Source organism: Pongo pygmaeus, chromosome 16 (assembly GCF_028885625.2).
Source record: "Pongo pygmaeus isolate AG05252 chromosome 16, NHGRI_mPonPyg2-v2.0_pri, whole genome shotgun sequence".
Lineage (NCBI taxonomy): Eukaryota > Metazoa > Chordata > Mammalia > Primates > Hominidae > Pongo > Pongo pygmaeus.
The window spans coordinates 57,072,899-57,090,149 of record NC_072389.2 but is presented as its reverse complement, the minus strand read 5'-3'; the positions used below and the strand labels follow the sequence as shown (position 1 = coordinate 57,090,149).

At 41.2% G+C, this 17,251-nt stretch overlaps 1 protein-coding gene across 1 annotated transcript in view; it reads right to left on the bottom strand.

Moving 5' to 3' along the window:
* TMOD3 (tropomodulin 3) overlaps positions 1-11,535 on the bottom strand; it is an 81,742-nt gene extending 70,207 nt beyond the window's left edge. The window contains exon 1 of the mRNA XM_054451727.2: positions 11,325-11,535. The gene's annotated coding sequence lies outside the window, so the exon portion shown is untranslated. The remainder of the gene's footprint in view (positions 1-11,324) is intronic.
* Between the last annotated feature and the right edge of the window lie 5,716 nt (positions 11,536-17,251).

Below are 17,251 nucleotides of genomic sequence, written 5' to 3'. Positions count from 1 at the left end.
CTTTTCAGTAGTGGATGTGAGATTTGAACCTGACCCTAAAAGCCATATGTTTTACACAATATCACACTTCCTCTAAAAAATACTCAATTTTTGCCATGTTTTTAGTTTTATGATACTAGACACTACACATTAACAGAAGCAAATTAAGTGATATTAGGTGATAGCAAGAAGCCACAGCTGGAGATAAAAGAAAAGGAAAAGCTACCAAGTAACCAAAACACAAAAGTGTGGGACAACTTAATGCAGTTTCTAAGAGCCTATAAATGTCAACAATCTCAGAAGGCAATTCAATAGCATGGTACAATAAATGATGCAAAAAAATGAATTCTAAAGTCGATATTTCCCACATCGTTTTGGCTAAATTAAGCATCAGGGACTCCATTTAAGACAGGCAGGAGAAATTATTATAATACATCTTATTTTAAAAATGACATTTAAAATAACTTACAAAAAAGATTTCAACTTCTTGCTAACTTTATAACCTTGGGCAAGATATTGAACTATTGTTTTGTCCCTCTGTTTTCTCATCCGTAAAATGAGAATAATAAGAGTAACCATCTCACGGGATTGATGTTAATTCGTTAAATGAGGATAACATATATACATCACTTAGAACAGTACCTAATACAGAGCATGTGATCAATGTTAGCTAATAGTCATTATCTTCATTAAATATTATCTTCATTTTTAAGGAACACTTCATTAGTTCACATTAAGTAAATGAGATATTATTCATACTATACTGTGATCCACATAATATAAGCAATTAAGTGCAGAGACTAAATGAGAGAGTTGGAGACTAAAGAGAATACAGAAGAGTGAGAGATCGATGTATACAAAGAAAACAATAGAAGAGAGGTGCTAGCCCGCCACTTTGCCCACACTTCTATCAACATTTATCTCACCAGACCATAATCAGTCTCCATGTCTCTGACAGAGACAGACCACAATCTATCTCCACCATAGATTGTGAGCACTTTGAGGGCAAGGACCTATTTTTACATTATCAGCCCCTAATATAGTGCCTGCAACATGGTAGACACTAAATTAACATAAAATAAAGTAATATAAGGGGACTCAGTAAGCATTGAGATCAATGATATGAGAACTTGGTTTTACCATATCCTAATGGGGCTGGGAGCAGAGTCAGTAAAGTTGTACTGTACTGTCACTCTTTGATTATCAATATTCTACTCCCCTATTCTTTCTGAACTGAGAAACAAATTTCAAAAAGAAATGTTTAAAAAATATTTAATCTGCTATAAAATTAGAAAATTTCCAAATGATAACACAAATTTTAGTTATTCATTTTAAGTATTAAAAATATTGCTCACTAGAAAAATTAGCCAGGTGTGGTGGTGTACAAATTGTAGTCCCAGCTACTTGGGAGACTGAGGCAGGAGGATCGTTTGAGTTCAGGAGTTCAAGGCTGCAGTGAGCTATGATCACACCTGCACTCCAGCCTGGATGACAGCAAAAGCCTATCTCGAAAAAAAAAAAATTGCTCTGAATTGACTATTATACCTAAAAGTTAATCCTAATGGTCAAATGGCAAGTCATAGGAATAAACAGACACCAAATAAGAGAAGACTGAGTGTGGTGGCTCACCTCTGTAATCCCAACAATTTGGGAGGCCAAGGCAGGAGGACTGCTTGAGCCCAGGAGTTTGAGACTAGCCTGGGCAACATAAAGAGATCCCATCTCTATAAAAAATACAAAAAATTAGCCAGGCATGGTGGCACGTGCCTTTAGTTCCAGCTACTTGGGGAGCTAAGGTGGGAGGATTGCTTGAGCCTGGGAGGCGGAGGTTGCAGGGAGCTATGATCACACCTGCACTCCAGCCTAGGCAATAGAGTGAGACCCAGTCTCAAACAAAATGAAAAAAAAAAAAAAAAAAAAAAAAAAAGAGAGATACACCTATTTCTTAGCTGTCATTCTGCCAGATGCAGGGAATATACCAAAAAAGAGAAGGTATGGTCACTTCCTTCTGACATCAAAATAAGCATGTTTTGAGATGAACAACCCCAAACCTCCTTGTGTGGGGGGACCCACCCCTTACTCCAGTCCCTGTGAAATATACAGCCAAAGAAACAACATAACAATGCCCCATCTTTCACAGCTGTTTGGTACAGGGGTCACCACTCTCAATCTAACCAGGACGGATCAAAGTCAGTTCTTCTCCAGAAATCTGGAAAGCTGGGAGACAAAACTCAAGTTGAGACATAAGGTATCACCAAGTCTGGAGGCACTACCATAACAAGCCAGTCACCTTGAAGCTGAAGCTAAGGGGAAAGCACAGAAGGTCAGTCTGCAGGGAAGAGAATGAAGCAGGGCTGGGGCTAGAGGGAAGAAGGAAAGGAGGCACCTGCCTCAGGGTGCCTCAGGATTTAATAGGGTGCAAAAAAGCTCAGCAATCAAGATAAATTACACAGTAATGCACACTATTTTTTAAAAATCAAAATTAATGTCTTAAATGGAGCAGAGGCACAGAAAGAAGCCAAAGAGAGCCCTACAAGCAGAGAGAGGACAGAGACTTTCAAAGCATCTGCTCTGGGTTCCAGCTGCAGGTCATTTCAGGGACCTCAGCGGCCTTACAATAGTAATGCAGTACAACTCCCAGCTCTGCCACCATACCATCTAGCAAGATACCTTAAGTGGGTTTGTGTTCCCTGAGACCTAAACACCTTGACTAATATACTCTATTTGGGAAAATGAGATACGCACATAAAGGGCTTTTTTTTTTTTCAAGAAAATATATAATTCACTGCCAAAAGAATGGTACTGGCTATTAGTGTACAGAAATTCAGAGACCACTGTGAGTGGTCAGGGAGGGACGGAATTAGCTAGACAGAGAGGGGTGGAGAAGTATATACTAAGCAAACAGATCAAAGCACAGGCTGAAAAAGGTTGGAGCTAGGAGGGAAGCCAGGGCAAGAAGAAGAAAAGTAAAGGGAAAGGAGCGATCTTCACACACCCTGTGTTACACAGAAGTACGCCTCCATGCTCTTCCACCTGCAGCCCTTACATCACACGGTTCATTACACAGGAAATGTCCTTTTGCACTCTTTCTCATGTTCAAATCCTTTCACATCTTTCAGGGACCAGTTCAAGTAACATTTCTGCAGAGGCTCCCCTTGTGTGCTAGACCAGATTCAGGCAGTGGGAGAAGAAAAGAGGAAACAGTTTCTTCTGAGGTAGGAGGGAAGGCTAAGGGGCTTAAAGCAGTGCCAGCTATTCTCTGGTGGAGGGCACACTATATCACTTGGAATGCTGGCCAATGTCTAAGGAAAGCAGAAAGTGAGATGACTTGACAAGGAATAATAATGGGGGTTCAAGAAAAGTGGCAGAGGAAAGGCAAGCACAGCGGGTGTGCCGAGGACTAACAGAAGAGCCCACCTGCCCCGAAGGCCTTCCAGAGGTGAAATCCTACACATCTGCCTTGGTCCATTTCTGTGTAGAGTTCTGTGATTTTTCACCAAGAAACTGTAAATCTTAGGGACAACAGGAGAAAAACAAAAGGTGGGTGGGAGTGACTTTGAAATCATCACATATTTATTGGTATTTCCAGTGAAATTAGACCCCCAACTCCTCAGCTGGTCTAGCACTCAAGTGGGCATATTAAAGAGGAAAAAAAAAAAAAAAAAGTATAGTTCCCTAAGAGTATTAACCTGGGTTAATTATAGCCCACCATGAATGAAAATAAATCTTGGGGGTTGTATCATATCTTGTCACATTTGCCTCAGGGTAAGGGCTGCCTGAATATAAGCCAGACTCATATACATTTGAGGGGCTTCTTCTGAATATTCCATATCCTCATCAAAGTTTTAACACCACACCCAGGGAATGAAAATATTCTGTTGGTTGTAATTTTCCACATGGATGGAAATCCCCTACTGTATAAGTATTACTAATAATATCCTGCTCAGAAGAATTGCTATGCTATGGTTAAGGAAATACAACAATCTTCTTACCTACAAGTCTATATATATATATATATATATCACACCCAGCCCTCATTTTCTTCTAGTTTACCATATTTTTATTCACTTTCTCACAGACACTTCAGGAACTGTGTTCACTTGTATGTACTTATCATGATGTTGATGCTTAGTTATGCCCAGATATGAAACTGTTTATTTGTAGCGGGTTATCATCACTGTATATGTTACCTTAGTTTGTAAGTTTGTCTTAGTGTGTTTGTGTTCCTTCCTTAGTGAGTGGGTGCAGGTGTTGAACATATATACCCGAGGGAGTGGATATCTTTATAGCTCAAAAAGGGTGCACATCTGAGGAGGAACCTTGACTGGATTTCAGCATTTTTCTTTTTTCTTTTTTTGACATGGAGTATCACTGTCACCAGGCTGGAGTGCAGTGGCGTGATCTCGGCTCACTGCAACCTCCACCTCCCACGTTCAAGCGATTCTCCTGCCTCAGCCTCACAGGTAGCTGGGACTACAGGTGTGTGCCAACATGCCAGGCTAATTTTTGTATTTTTAGTAGAGACGGGGTTTCACCATGTTGGCCAGGATGGTCTCGATCTCCTGACCTCGTGATCCACCCACCTCAGCCTCCCAAGGTGCTGGGATCATAGGCGTGAAAACGAATTCTTAAGAGTAGTATAACGGTGAAAGAAGCCAGTCACAAAATCCAAACATGTTATATGATTGCATGTATAAAATATAACATATTATATGATTCCATCTCATATATATCCATTTGAGATGTCTAGAATAGGCAAATCTTAAGAGAGAGTAGATTAGTGGTTGCCTAGGGCTGGGTGGGGGAGACCAGGCGGGAATTGGGAGGAATTAGGTAGTAATGGTTAATGGTAAGGGGTTTATTTCTGGTGTGATGAAAATGTTCTAAAATGGTGGTGATGGTTCTACAATTCTGAATGTAGCAAAATCCACTGAATTGTACACTTTAAATGGGTATATTGTATGGTGTGTGAATTATATCTTACTAAAGCTGTTAATATATTAGAGAAAGGGGGAAGGAATGAATAAGGAAACCAAAGTTGTCCTGCATTTCCACAGAAAGGTAATCCTGTCTTTGAAAATCTTAGCTTTTTTCTACTTCTATTTTAGTTAAGCTTTAGGATTCAAGACTCCTCACTGGTAAGTCCCCAGTTGTCTTTTCTCCATCTCTAATCTTTGTCTTTACTAACAAGGGTGATCTACCTAAGGGAGACAGCATTCACTAGTTATAACTCAATCTCTGAACAAAAAACAACATGCACACTATGATTACAATCACATAAAAATATGTATGAGGATGAATCAGGCCTGGAAATAAATGAGGAAAAGTAAAAATAGCTACATAAGAATAATGAGGTTGGGGTGACATTCTTTTTAAAATAATGTTATCAACTATTGTATTATCAGCAAATAAACTTAGAAGAAAAAAATAACCAAACTGTCTCCCTAAAAATTGTTCCAAGGCAAATTCAGAAATTGCATCACAAAGGATTGGAATAGACAATGGAGTAGAAACATGGAAACTAAGGCTGGGTGTGGTGGCTCACGCCTGTAATCCCAGCACTTTGGGAGGCCAAGGTGAGCAGATTGCTTGAGCTCAGGAGTTCAAGGACAGCCTGGGAAACATGATGAAACTCCATCTCTACTAAACATACAAAAATTAGCCAGTTATGGTGGTGCATGCCTGTAGTCCCAGCTATTAATACTTGGGAGGCTGAGGCTGACGGATTGCTTGAGCCCAGGAGGTCAAGGCTGCAGTGAGCCAAGATCACACTACTGCACTCCAAACTGGGTGACAAATTGAGACCTTGTCTCAAAACAAAACAAAACAGAAAAAGATGGAAACCAAAACACATGGCTTATATATAACTGCATCTATTTAGATCAAGCCAATAAACAAGAAAATATTAAGCTCCCCATAGCTTGCTATGTTGGAGTCCTAGGTGATCTTTCTGGGCTTACATCTCCTTCATTCTAAACATCTGCCTATTTTATAAGGAAGATGCAAGTGCTTCTAAAATGAGGTTGTCTCCATTAACTCGACCCACAGAAAAGCCATTTAAAATTCTAATTCATACTTAACATTCTTCCATCAGGAAATACATGGTAACTAGCCCTGGATCAATCTCAGTCAAGTCCCAATCTGGAAGAGGAGCATAAACATTTTATTTTTAAGGTCAGGGTCCATGCTTAAGAAACTGACAATATAAGCACAACTAAAATGCAAAGTAGCTCAGCTGACGCACTAAGAGGCCAAGTCAATCTAATGGAGAAAAACAAACAAAAAACAGGTGTGTTCTGTTTTGTCTTGAGACAGGGTCTTACTCTATCACTCAGGCTGGAGTGCAGTGTCGCGATAACAGCTCACTGCAGCCTCCACCTCCCTCAGATGATCCTCCTGCCTCAGCCCCCCAGGTAGCTGGGACTATAGGTGCATGCCAGTACTTCCGGCTAATTTTTGTATTTTTAGTAGAAATGTGGTTTTGTCATGTTGCCCAGACTGGTCTCAAACTCCTGAGCTCAAATGATCTGCCTGCCTTAGTCTCCCAAAGTGCTGGGATTACAGGTGTGAGCCACTGTGCCTGGCCGAGAAAGAAAGTTTTTCTTAAACCTATGTTGCTGGAACAACTAGATATCTATACAGGGGGAAAATGAACCCAAACTCCTATCTTATATCATAACACAATAACAATTACTTTGAGATCAATCACAGACCCAAATGAAAAACTTAGAAAAATAAAGTTTCTAGAAGAAAAAACTTTCTTTGCAATACTGGGCACTGGTAAAAATTTATTGGTCAGGAGAAAAAACATTAGCCATAATACAAAAAATTGATAAAACAGACTTTATAAAAATTAAAAATTTCTGCTCATCACAATATCATTGAGAAAGTAGACAAGGGACAGACTAGGTAAAAAAAAAAAACTGTCAACACATCTATCTATATATGTAACAAAGAACTTGTACCTTGATTATATAAAGAGCTCCTACAAACAATAAAAAGATGAATGACCCAATGAAAGACTAGGTAAGACTTCAACAAACAATTCACAAAAAAAGATACTGCATAGCCAATTAACATATGATAAAGCACTCAACATTCTTAATCATCAGAAAAATGTAAATTAAAACCATAATGAGGTACAACCGTACATCCTGTAGTGTGACTAAAATTGAAAAGGCTGACAACACTAAACATTGGCAACACTAAAAATATGGAGCAAGTAGAACTCGGTATAAACCACTTTGGAGAACTGTTTGACAGATTTTTAATAAAGTTAAACATACACATACCCTGACTCAGTAACTCTGCTCCTAGGTATTTATCAAGAAACTTGTAAAAGAATGTTCATAACAACCTTATTCCAAATATCCATCAAGGAGAAAATATAAATTGGGGTATATTCGTACAATGGAATACTATTCAACAACTTAAAAGGACAAACCCACTGATACTTGCCAACAACATAGATGAATCTTTCTTACATGAAAGAAGCCAAACACAAAAAAAGCACATGCTGTATGACTCCATTTATGTGAAGTCCAAGACCAGTCAAAAACACTCTGTAGTGTCAGAAATCTATGGAGTCAGGAAGTGATTGCCTTTGGAGGAAAGTGGGTGAGGGAACTTTCTAGGGTGACTTAAAAAAAATGTTTTCTATCTGATTTTGGTAGAAGTTACAATGTATACAATTGTCAGAACTCCTTGAACTGGATATTATGTGCATTTTACTGAATGTTAATTATACATCAATAAAAATACAAAGTAGCATTGTGCCTCAAGATATAGACTAACAATTTTGTTTCAAATGAAATTCCTCAAGACTACACAAATGCATGTTCAGTAACACAGCATTTTCAATCATGTGCCATTCTGATTTATTCAGACTTCTAGTCTTTGATCATTGTAAATAAGCTAATGGATTACAGACACATATAGATACAAGAATGTATGTTCACATACATAATTTTTTATAAACACCAAATTAAATTTGATTGTTTACAATTTAAATAAGCACTTAATGGACCAGTTACAGGCCCAGTAGAATTTTCTACTGTCTATACCATTTTTCTCTCCATATATTTGTGACTTTAAAGGATCTGACATAAAACTGCATGTAAATCAAACGTCAGCAAGGACTATCAATGACCAAGGGATGATAGCGCTTTAGCCATACGGCCTAGAGAATAATGCCCTCCTCATCTATTCTAATCGAGAGAGCTCATGCGTATTAAATTTAAGAGCAACTGAAAAGCATGAAGAATAGTCTGCCAGCTACAACATGCATATTAAATTTAAGAGCAACTGAAAAGCGTGAAGAATAGTTTGCCAGCTACAACACAGCCTAAATATCAGTATACATCAGACTGACACCAGAAAATCTTACTAAAAGCCTTTTTTTCCTCTACTGTTTACTGGATCCTCCTCTTTATCTTTCTCCCTCCCTCTATCCAGGTATATTTTTATCCGCAAAGCCTCTCATCCTCCCTATGATATTGCTCAGATATAACTGATTTTCTCTTTTGTTTTAGTTTTTGAGACAGGGTCTTGCTATGTTGCCCAGGCTGTCCTGGAACTTTTGGGCTCAAGTGATACTCCTGCCTCAGCCTCCCAAGTGGCTGGTACTACAGAAGCGTGCCACCACATCCGGTTCTAATTATGTTCATGTATCTGGTTCATTTCAGGTTCCAAATAAAATAAATTTACAGAATTGCACTATACTCTATGTAGATATGTCACATACACTCAAACAGTATAGACAGTATAGCCTGGGGAAAGAGATGACCAGTGAATGCAAAAAAATATTGACTTTAGTTGTTCCCCACTCCTGCAACTGGAAAAGATCTCTCCTGAATATCTACCACGTTTTTATTCCCTATAGGTGGCTCTTACAAGTGCTGTGGACTATACATAAGTATATCTGCCTAATCCCAAAGAGAATAAGGTTCTAGACAGGAACCATGTCATTCATATATATATATATAATTTTTTTCTCTTTTTAGAGAGACAGGGTCTTACTCTGTCACGCAGGCTGGAGTGCAGTGGCACAATCATTGTCTCTCACTGTAACCTCAAACTCCTGGGCTCAAGCAATCCTCTTGCTTCAGCCTCCTGAGTAGCTAGGATTACAGGCATCACCACTATACCTGGCTAATTTATTTTATTTTGTAGAGACAGGGTCTTGCTATGTTGCCCAGGCTGATTTCAAACACCTGGGTTCAAGCAAGCCTCCTACCTTGGCCTCCCAAAGTGCTAGGATTACAGGTGTGAGCCACCAGGCCCGGCCCTGGCCTCATGTCTTATACATATTCACCAGGAGCCTGAAACATTGCTTTGTACAGAATGGGGCAAGACACATACTTGAATTCATGAATTGCCAAATAAATGTGAATGAAAACAATTAAGGAAGGAAGAGGAGGAGAGAAAAAAAAAAAAAAGCAAAGAGAAAAAAGAAAAACTAGCAAAGAGAAAGGAAAAGGAAAGAGAAAAACTTATGAAGACAACTGTTCTTGTTAGAGTTAATAGGACTACAGTATTTTAAAAAACTGAGAGTTGAAAAAGCCATCAATTATGTATCTGATATCAGTTATCAGTACCAGTATTTAAATTGCCATTAAAAACACCTGAAAATACCTCTAAAATTACCTCCCCACACTTGACATTCAAAGTGTGGTCTCTGACAGCATCACCTATCAGACATATAGACTTTGGGCTCTACTTCAAATCTACAATATCTTGAATGAATTATGCATGCTAAAGTGTTTGAAAAGACTGCCCTCCACCATTCAGGGCCTTTCTGTTGTACCAAACCTGTTTTGTTTCCATGGGCCAGTAATTAAGACATGAAAAATCTTTGAATGGGATTTGACCTGTACCTATTTAACTTCAGATGAAGTTATTAATTACAATGTAGGTTGGCATATTGGATATACCACAAAATTTAGGAATTAGTCATAAAAAATATGATTAAATAAAATTGAGCAGTAGGTCTACAGCATACTCAAGAACTCCTGTTTGCTCTTTCTCATGTCTAGCATAGGACTTGGAATTCATATCGCCAGTGTTTCCTGAATGAGCAAAATAAATGAACTTGTAAAAAACCAGAGATATTTAGGGGCGGAATAATCTTGGGGGTCATCTGGTCCAACAACCTAATTTTAAAGATTAGCAAACTACAATTTCTGAGAATTGCAAAAGCAAAGAAAGCTCCAAGAATTAAAATATATTGGGACATTTTAATTCGTTTTGTTCCTTTCGTAGGAATGTGTAAGAAAGAGGACTGTAACTACTATGATTGCTGACTCTTAAAGGTGAAAAGGTGCCTAGGAAGAAGAAACTAGCAAGAGTAAATGAGACTTGGCAAAGCTATTTTTCCAAGCCTAATATATTTTTGACGGGCCAATTAATCAATTTAATCTTCCAAAAAAATTAGTCTGAAGGTTTCTCAGAAAAGGAGAGGAGACATGAGCTGCATGAAAATGTTACAAACCAAGGGAGGTTGCACATAACTAACTTAAATCTCCACAGGCTTATTTCCTGTTGAAGTATGGCCTCCTGGGGTAAGTTTTACTGCAGTGTTCATTGCCAGATGACTTTTGGTTTTAACAGAGGCCAAAGGCAAGTTGGAAATGCGATTCTTAACTAAACATTAAAAAGAAAGAAAGAAACTGTGGCTGTTTCCCATTTCTGTTTGTAATCAGAATGCAGGCTTGCGGAGGAAACACACCACCCCCCGCAAGCAAAAATATAACGACCCAGTCACGTCCTCAAAACAAACTAACACACAAACTTCCCAGCCGGATCCAGCTGTGCTGCCTGGGAGCTAGGAACTTAATTCTAAGAGCAGACAGATCAAACCGGTGAATGCAAGGGCAGCCACATTTCAATCACAAAAAGGGTGTGTCCTAAGTTTTGGCTCCCTCACTCCGCCGCCCCACCTTCAACAAGCCGAAGCCTTTGAAGGAGGCTCGGTGCCATCTCGGTGCGATCGTGTCCCGGCGATGCCGGGTGGGATGCAGGGACCCAGCTGGGCCGCGGCTCAGCGGGAGGGGAGGGGGCCGGTCCCGAACCCGGGCGCCCGGGCCGCGGGTGATTCACCGGGAACGCCGGGTTCGCGCGCCTCGACCGGCGGGCGACGCCCAGCGCGCCCCACGTCCCCCGCCCGGCCCGTTCGCGCAGAAGCAGCCCCCGCGCACCCCTGCTCCCCGAGACGGACCCGTCGGGAAGGAGCCTGGAGTCGGGCGGCCGGCGGGCAGCAACCTCTCCCTCCTCAGCCACCATGGCCGGTGCGACTCCCTACCCGCGCCCGCAGACGGACTTCCTGGAAAGCACCGGGCTGGGCTTACCTGACTGGCGCCCGCAGGGGCCGCCGACCTCTTCACAGACCCACGGAAACTGCCGGCCGCAAGCCGAGGCTCGGTTCCCAGCACCCGCCGGTCCGCCCGCGTCGGCCTCCCAAGGAGTTGCCTGACCCACCCGCCAGCAGCTCCCTCACTCGACCGCCCTGTCGGTGCTGCGGGTTCCTCCTTCGCCTCCGACGCGCGTGCGCACTCCCGTGCCGCGGGGCCTCCTGGGAGTTGTAGTTCTAGCAAGAAGGGCGCGGCTCAACGCTGACCCTGGTCTTTATAATGGGCAGAACGTAGGAAGGGGACTGCGAATACCAACCCTTATCCCAGTCTAAGACAATGTTCTCTACCCCTGGAAGTACCTACTATGGACTTCCCCGAAGCTGGAAATAGTATCTAGAGGCTCTTTGGTATAGATTTCCTTTTTACTTTGACCTTTTGTAAAGAAGCGCACACGGCAGGGCTTGCATTGTAGCCTTGGTTGTTAATGCGAGGACCCGACATTGGGGCCTTTAAACTGGTCATGACAGAGTTATAGAAAAGTAAAGGAATAAAATCTAAAGCCCAAGAGAGGCATAAATCATGCGAATGTCACCTCCAGAGTGTGGTGACCTTGGTGGTTTTCTTAGGTATGCAACCGGGGATGACGTAGCTATTGCAGGGCAGTTTCTGCCCATCCTATCTTCCCATTCCATCTTCAAGCTCTGCACCAGGCGGTGGGGCTGGCTGCTGTAGTGGCAGAAAAAACAGAAGAGGCTGCTCAAGGGGGGGATTGGGGCAGATGGGTAGTCTAGAGGGAAGAGGAAGAGTGTGGGAATCTCTCAGAGGACTGTTTGACAGTGCCTTATGTAATGGCTACCTATTGTGCGAGGCTCTGAGGAAAGGGAACTGCGACATTTTTCCATTTATTCATTTAGTCACTTACTGGGAATTTTCCTGGCCTGCTCTTCAGGAGTAGACCATCCCCAGGAGTAATGCTAAACTTTGACACACCTTTCAAAAATGCAGCCAAAGAAGTGGACTGACGTGCCTGCTTGAGGTACATTCCAGCTACACCCAGTGTGCGAGCCACTTAATGGTTTAAACCTCTCCTGGCATCTACTTCTTCGCCTCAGAGGAGGGAGCACCCTAGGTTAGATAAACATCCTGGAATTTCATGCAACTGGCACCCACTAATTTCAGCAATGGAGATCACTGATGGTTTAGGTTTTTAAGGGAAAAAAACTCTTCTTTTTTTTTTTTCCAAGACAGAGTCTTGTTCTGCTGCCCAGGCTAAAGTGTAGTGGTGTGATCTCGGCTCACTGCAACCTCTGCCTCCCGGGTTTAAGTGATTCTCTTGTCTCAGCCTCCTGAGTAGCTGGGATTACAGGCACGCGCCACCACACCTGGCTAATTTTTGTAGTCCTAGTAGAGACAGGTTTTCACATGTTGGCCATTCTGGTCTTGAACTCTTGACCTCGTGATCTGCCCACCTTGGCCTCCCAAAGTGCTGGGATTACAGGTGTGAGCCACCGTGCCTGGCCAGGAAAAAACCCTTCTCAATTGCAAATACTTAGAGGACAGTCAACATTCAATCTTGTGGCCATTGCATTTTATTTCCTATACCATCTTTGGGTCAATCTCTTGGAGATAACAGCTTTCCGAGAGCAATTTCCTACAGAATTCGGGTTCATAAGAATGTTTATACTTATAATACATACCAACCACTGGGCCAGCACTTCATTTGTAATATCTCATCTAATCCTCAAAACTAATCTAGTCCTCAAAACTCTGTAAAGAATAAACTGGTATCCTCCATTTCTATAGATAAGAAAATGAAGACTCAGAAAAGTTAAGTAATTTGTATAAGGTCCCACAGCCAGTAATTGGAGATCCAGAGATGAGACACAGTTCTCTTGAGTCAAGTTCTAATGTGCTTTCCACTGCTGATCGGACTGATGTGTCTCCTAAATCTCATCCATTTTTTGTTTTTTGAGACAATCTCTTTCTGTCACCCAGGCTGTAGTGAAGTGGCGCTATCATGGCTTGCTGCAGCCTTGACCTCCTGGGCTCAAGCAATCCTCCAGCCTCAGCCTCCTGAGCAGCCTGAGCAGCTGGGACTACAAGCATATGCCACCACACCCAGCTAATTTTTTTAAATTTATTTTTTGTAGAGACAGGGTCTCCCTATGTTGCCCAGGCTGGTCTTGAACTCCTGGGCTCAAGGGACCCTCCCACCGTGGCCTCCCAAAGTACTGAAATTATAGACATGCAACACCATACCCAGCTGATATGGTTTATTTTAAGAAGGACTTTCCTCTGCAATATGGCTTATTTTGCTTTGGTCAGAGAGACTTTTTAATTCAGTGTCTGACTGACTTAATTTATTACACTTTTCCTCTCTCACCTTCCAATATGGGCTGTTAGGCAAATATTAGATATATTTTCGCTATTCATTTCAAATTTTTCCTAACGAATGTATACATCTTATTTTAGTTCCTTTTTCTAAAATAATGCAATTTGATGGTGGATTTTTTCCTTTCTTCAGGCATACATTATCATATTTTAATCACAAAGCTTATAAACACGAATCTCTTAAATCCGTGTACATTAAATGCCACATATGGGGCCGGAGATGTTAAGAATAATACCTTAGTACTGGATAGCACTGAAGAGGTAGAACCTTCCTCACTTCTTCCACTCCTTTGCTATAACACATTCTCTATATTAGCAGCCAGAATGACTTTTTTTTTTTTGAGACGGAGTCTCTGTCTGTCGCCCAGGCTGGAGTGCAGTGGCATGATCTCTGCTCACTGCAACCTCTGCCTCCGGGGTTCAAGCAGTTCTGCCTGCCTCAGCCTCCCTAGTAGCTGAGATTACAGGCCCCCCACCCCACCACACCTAGCTAATTTTTGTATTTTTTTAGTAGAGACGGGGTTTCGCCATGTTGGCTAGGCTGGTCTTGAACTCCTGACCTCAGGTGATCTGCCCACTTTGGTCTCCCAAAGTGCTGGGATTACACGCGTGAGCCACCACTCCCAGCCCAGAATGATCTTTTAAAAACAAATCAGATCATATCACCATCTTGCTCCAAACCATTCATGGCTTCCATCACATTTAGAATAAAATCCAAAATTAACACCTCTACAAATCTGTATATAACTGTTTTGTTTCCTACAACATATTCTCCCTGACGCTGCTGTAGTCATACTGGCCTCTCTGAGGTTTCTTAATCCTGCCTAGTTTCTCCCCATCTCAGAGTCTTTATGCTGTGCAGGAGAATGATTTTCCTCCCAGATGCTTCTAGCTCATGCCCTCATTTTAATGAAGGTTCTGCTCAAATGTTACCTCTGAAAGTCTTCCTTACACTGTCATTCTTACCCTGTCATTCTCTTATCACCTTACCCTGTCATTCTCTCCTTTCTTTACTTGTCGTCATAGCACTTTTACCACATAGCATCATATTGCTTGTTTCCTTAGTGGAAGCTCAACAAACTTTGCTTTGTTTACTCCTCCATCCCTAGCATCTACAATACTGCCTGCACACAGAAATTATTCAATAAATATTTGTAAATAAATGAATGTTGGGTTCTTCCCTCTCTCTCCTACTCTCCTCTTGGGACACAGAACCAGAAGGTTCACCTGTAAATGCCAGCCAGTGACCTGATTCAGATGTAAACACCAGCTGCAGGAGGGTTGACTACACAAGAGAATAAGATCCTGTGAAAGTCCTGAAATAGAGACAGAGCTCTCTTTTAAAAAGGCCATAATTTAGGGTTGCCACTATTCCCTTAGAGTTGGAAACATAATTCTTGAAGGTAAACAAACAGGAAAAACATGGAAATTATATTTACATAAATAAGTGAAAAGGTAAGTCCACTAAATGCCTGTGGTAGATTGAAATATTGTTCCCAAATATTTGCTCTCCTTTAGAGGAACAGACAGGCTTGCCCACTACTGTGTGACTTCCAGTGCTGCCCCGTAGGCATTCCAGGCTTGGCTATGATCCCATGATGGGATTTTCCTACTCTCTTCGGTTAAATGTCATATTGTAATCACAAAGTTTAGAAACATGAATCTTGCTTTGGTCAATAAAATATAAGCGGAAGGGACAATCCGACAGTTCTGGGTGGAAGCTTTAAGAGTCACTGCCTTTCTCTACTAGTGTGCCTGCTCTTTCCCTCCACCAAGAGAAAGGCAAGTTCTGAATAGAGGCTGGTCCTTCTGCCTGGGTTCTAGAATAAGAAATTACATGGATCAGAGCCTCAGCCACTAGCTGACATAATATATAATGTGAGCAAAGAGGAAACTGAGGTTTACTTTCGTTTGTTACTATAGACTTACTTAGCAAAAGCTGACTACTACAGTGCCTAATCAAAGAAACATGATGATCTGAACTAGAAGTGGTATGGCACCCCCAACCTTCTGCATTTAACCCACTTCAAGTAATGGAAAACAGTTGAAGTTCAACACGCTAACACACTACAGAGAACAAATCTGAGGCCTTCGGGTAAAATATTTGAACAAGGGACACAGTATGGTTCCCATTAGTGTTCAGGGTTTGGTTAGAGTGAAAGTGATTGATAAAATGACACTCCAACTCTACTTTACGTGTTAATATTACAAGCTCTAATTAGTGTTATCTCTAAACTTCCAGCCAGAGTGACTCAGAAAGCATGTCAGACTGAATCATCATATGCTAATTAATAACAGCAGCACTTTTCTTGTTATCAAAGAGTTCCTTTAGGAAATAGTTACTTTGGTATATGTAAGCATATTTTGTGTGTATGTAAAAACGTGTATTTATAGGAGAGCTGAGAAAAACTAAAGACATAAATTTGAAACGAAAAGGTAAGGATTTCATGATAGAAGCTTGGAGGTAGGAATCCTATGGAAGCAGTGGGAGGTAGGAATCACAGAAGACAAACATCATGGCTGGGTGCATACTGGGTTTTTTTTTTTTTTTTTTTTTTTTTTGAGATGGAGTCTCTCTCTGTCACCCAGGCTGGAGTGCAGTGGCATGATCTTGGCTCACTGCAAGCTCCGCCTCCCGGGTTCACACCATTCTCCTGCCTCAGCCTCCCGAGTAGCTGGGATTCCAGGTGTGCACAACCATGCCTGGCTAATTTTTGTATTTTTAGTAGAGACGGGGTTTCACCACGTTGGCCAGGCTGGTCTCAAACTCCTGACCTCAGGTGATCTGCCTACCTTGACCTCCCAAAGTGCTGGGATTATAGGCGTGAGCCACCACACCTGTGTGCATACAGTTTTACAGGAAAGATTCAAGCACACTTTTTGGCCTCAAATGCCCTTTTTCTATCACCCATCTCTGCCTGTTAGAAGTCTCCTCATGTTTCATTGTCCATTTCAAATGTCTGTTCCCCACTCAACCTTCACTAATGCCATCAGCTGGAATTAATTTTGCCTTTCCCATATTTTCATACCCCATTATGCCTCCATTAGAAGTGCACTGAATACACATTTCAGCCAAATGCCAAAAGGGCCAAAAAATAAGTCACTCTTCAGCTGAAGCCGAAGTTGATGACAAACACCACTATTAAAGAATAAACTTCTGGGATATACACATAAACCTAAAATATTATCCCCAAATTTTAATATTATTTTAATAATATTAAAAATGTTAGTGCTAAAACTGTTCAGTTTAACATTTACTATAGAAGCAATAATTTCCCAGTGCTGTCCATTGTTAGACTCTCCTACAGTCACTACAGAAAGCCAAATTTCAGCTCAGGTGAGTGAATGAATATGATCCCTGTCATAAATGGAATTAAATAAGAATTAAATTCAGGTCTTTAAATGATAAATGCTAGATAACCCAAACCCTTCTACCAAGACCAGAGTTGTGATATGATGTAACTTCTGCTTACTTTTCCTTGTTTTTATTTATTATTATTATTTGTTTTTGAGACAGAGGCTCACTCTGTCAC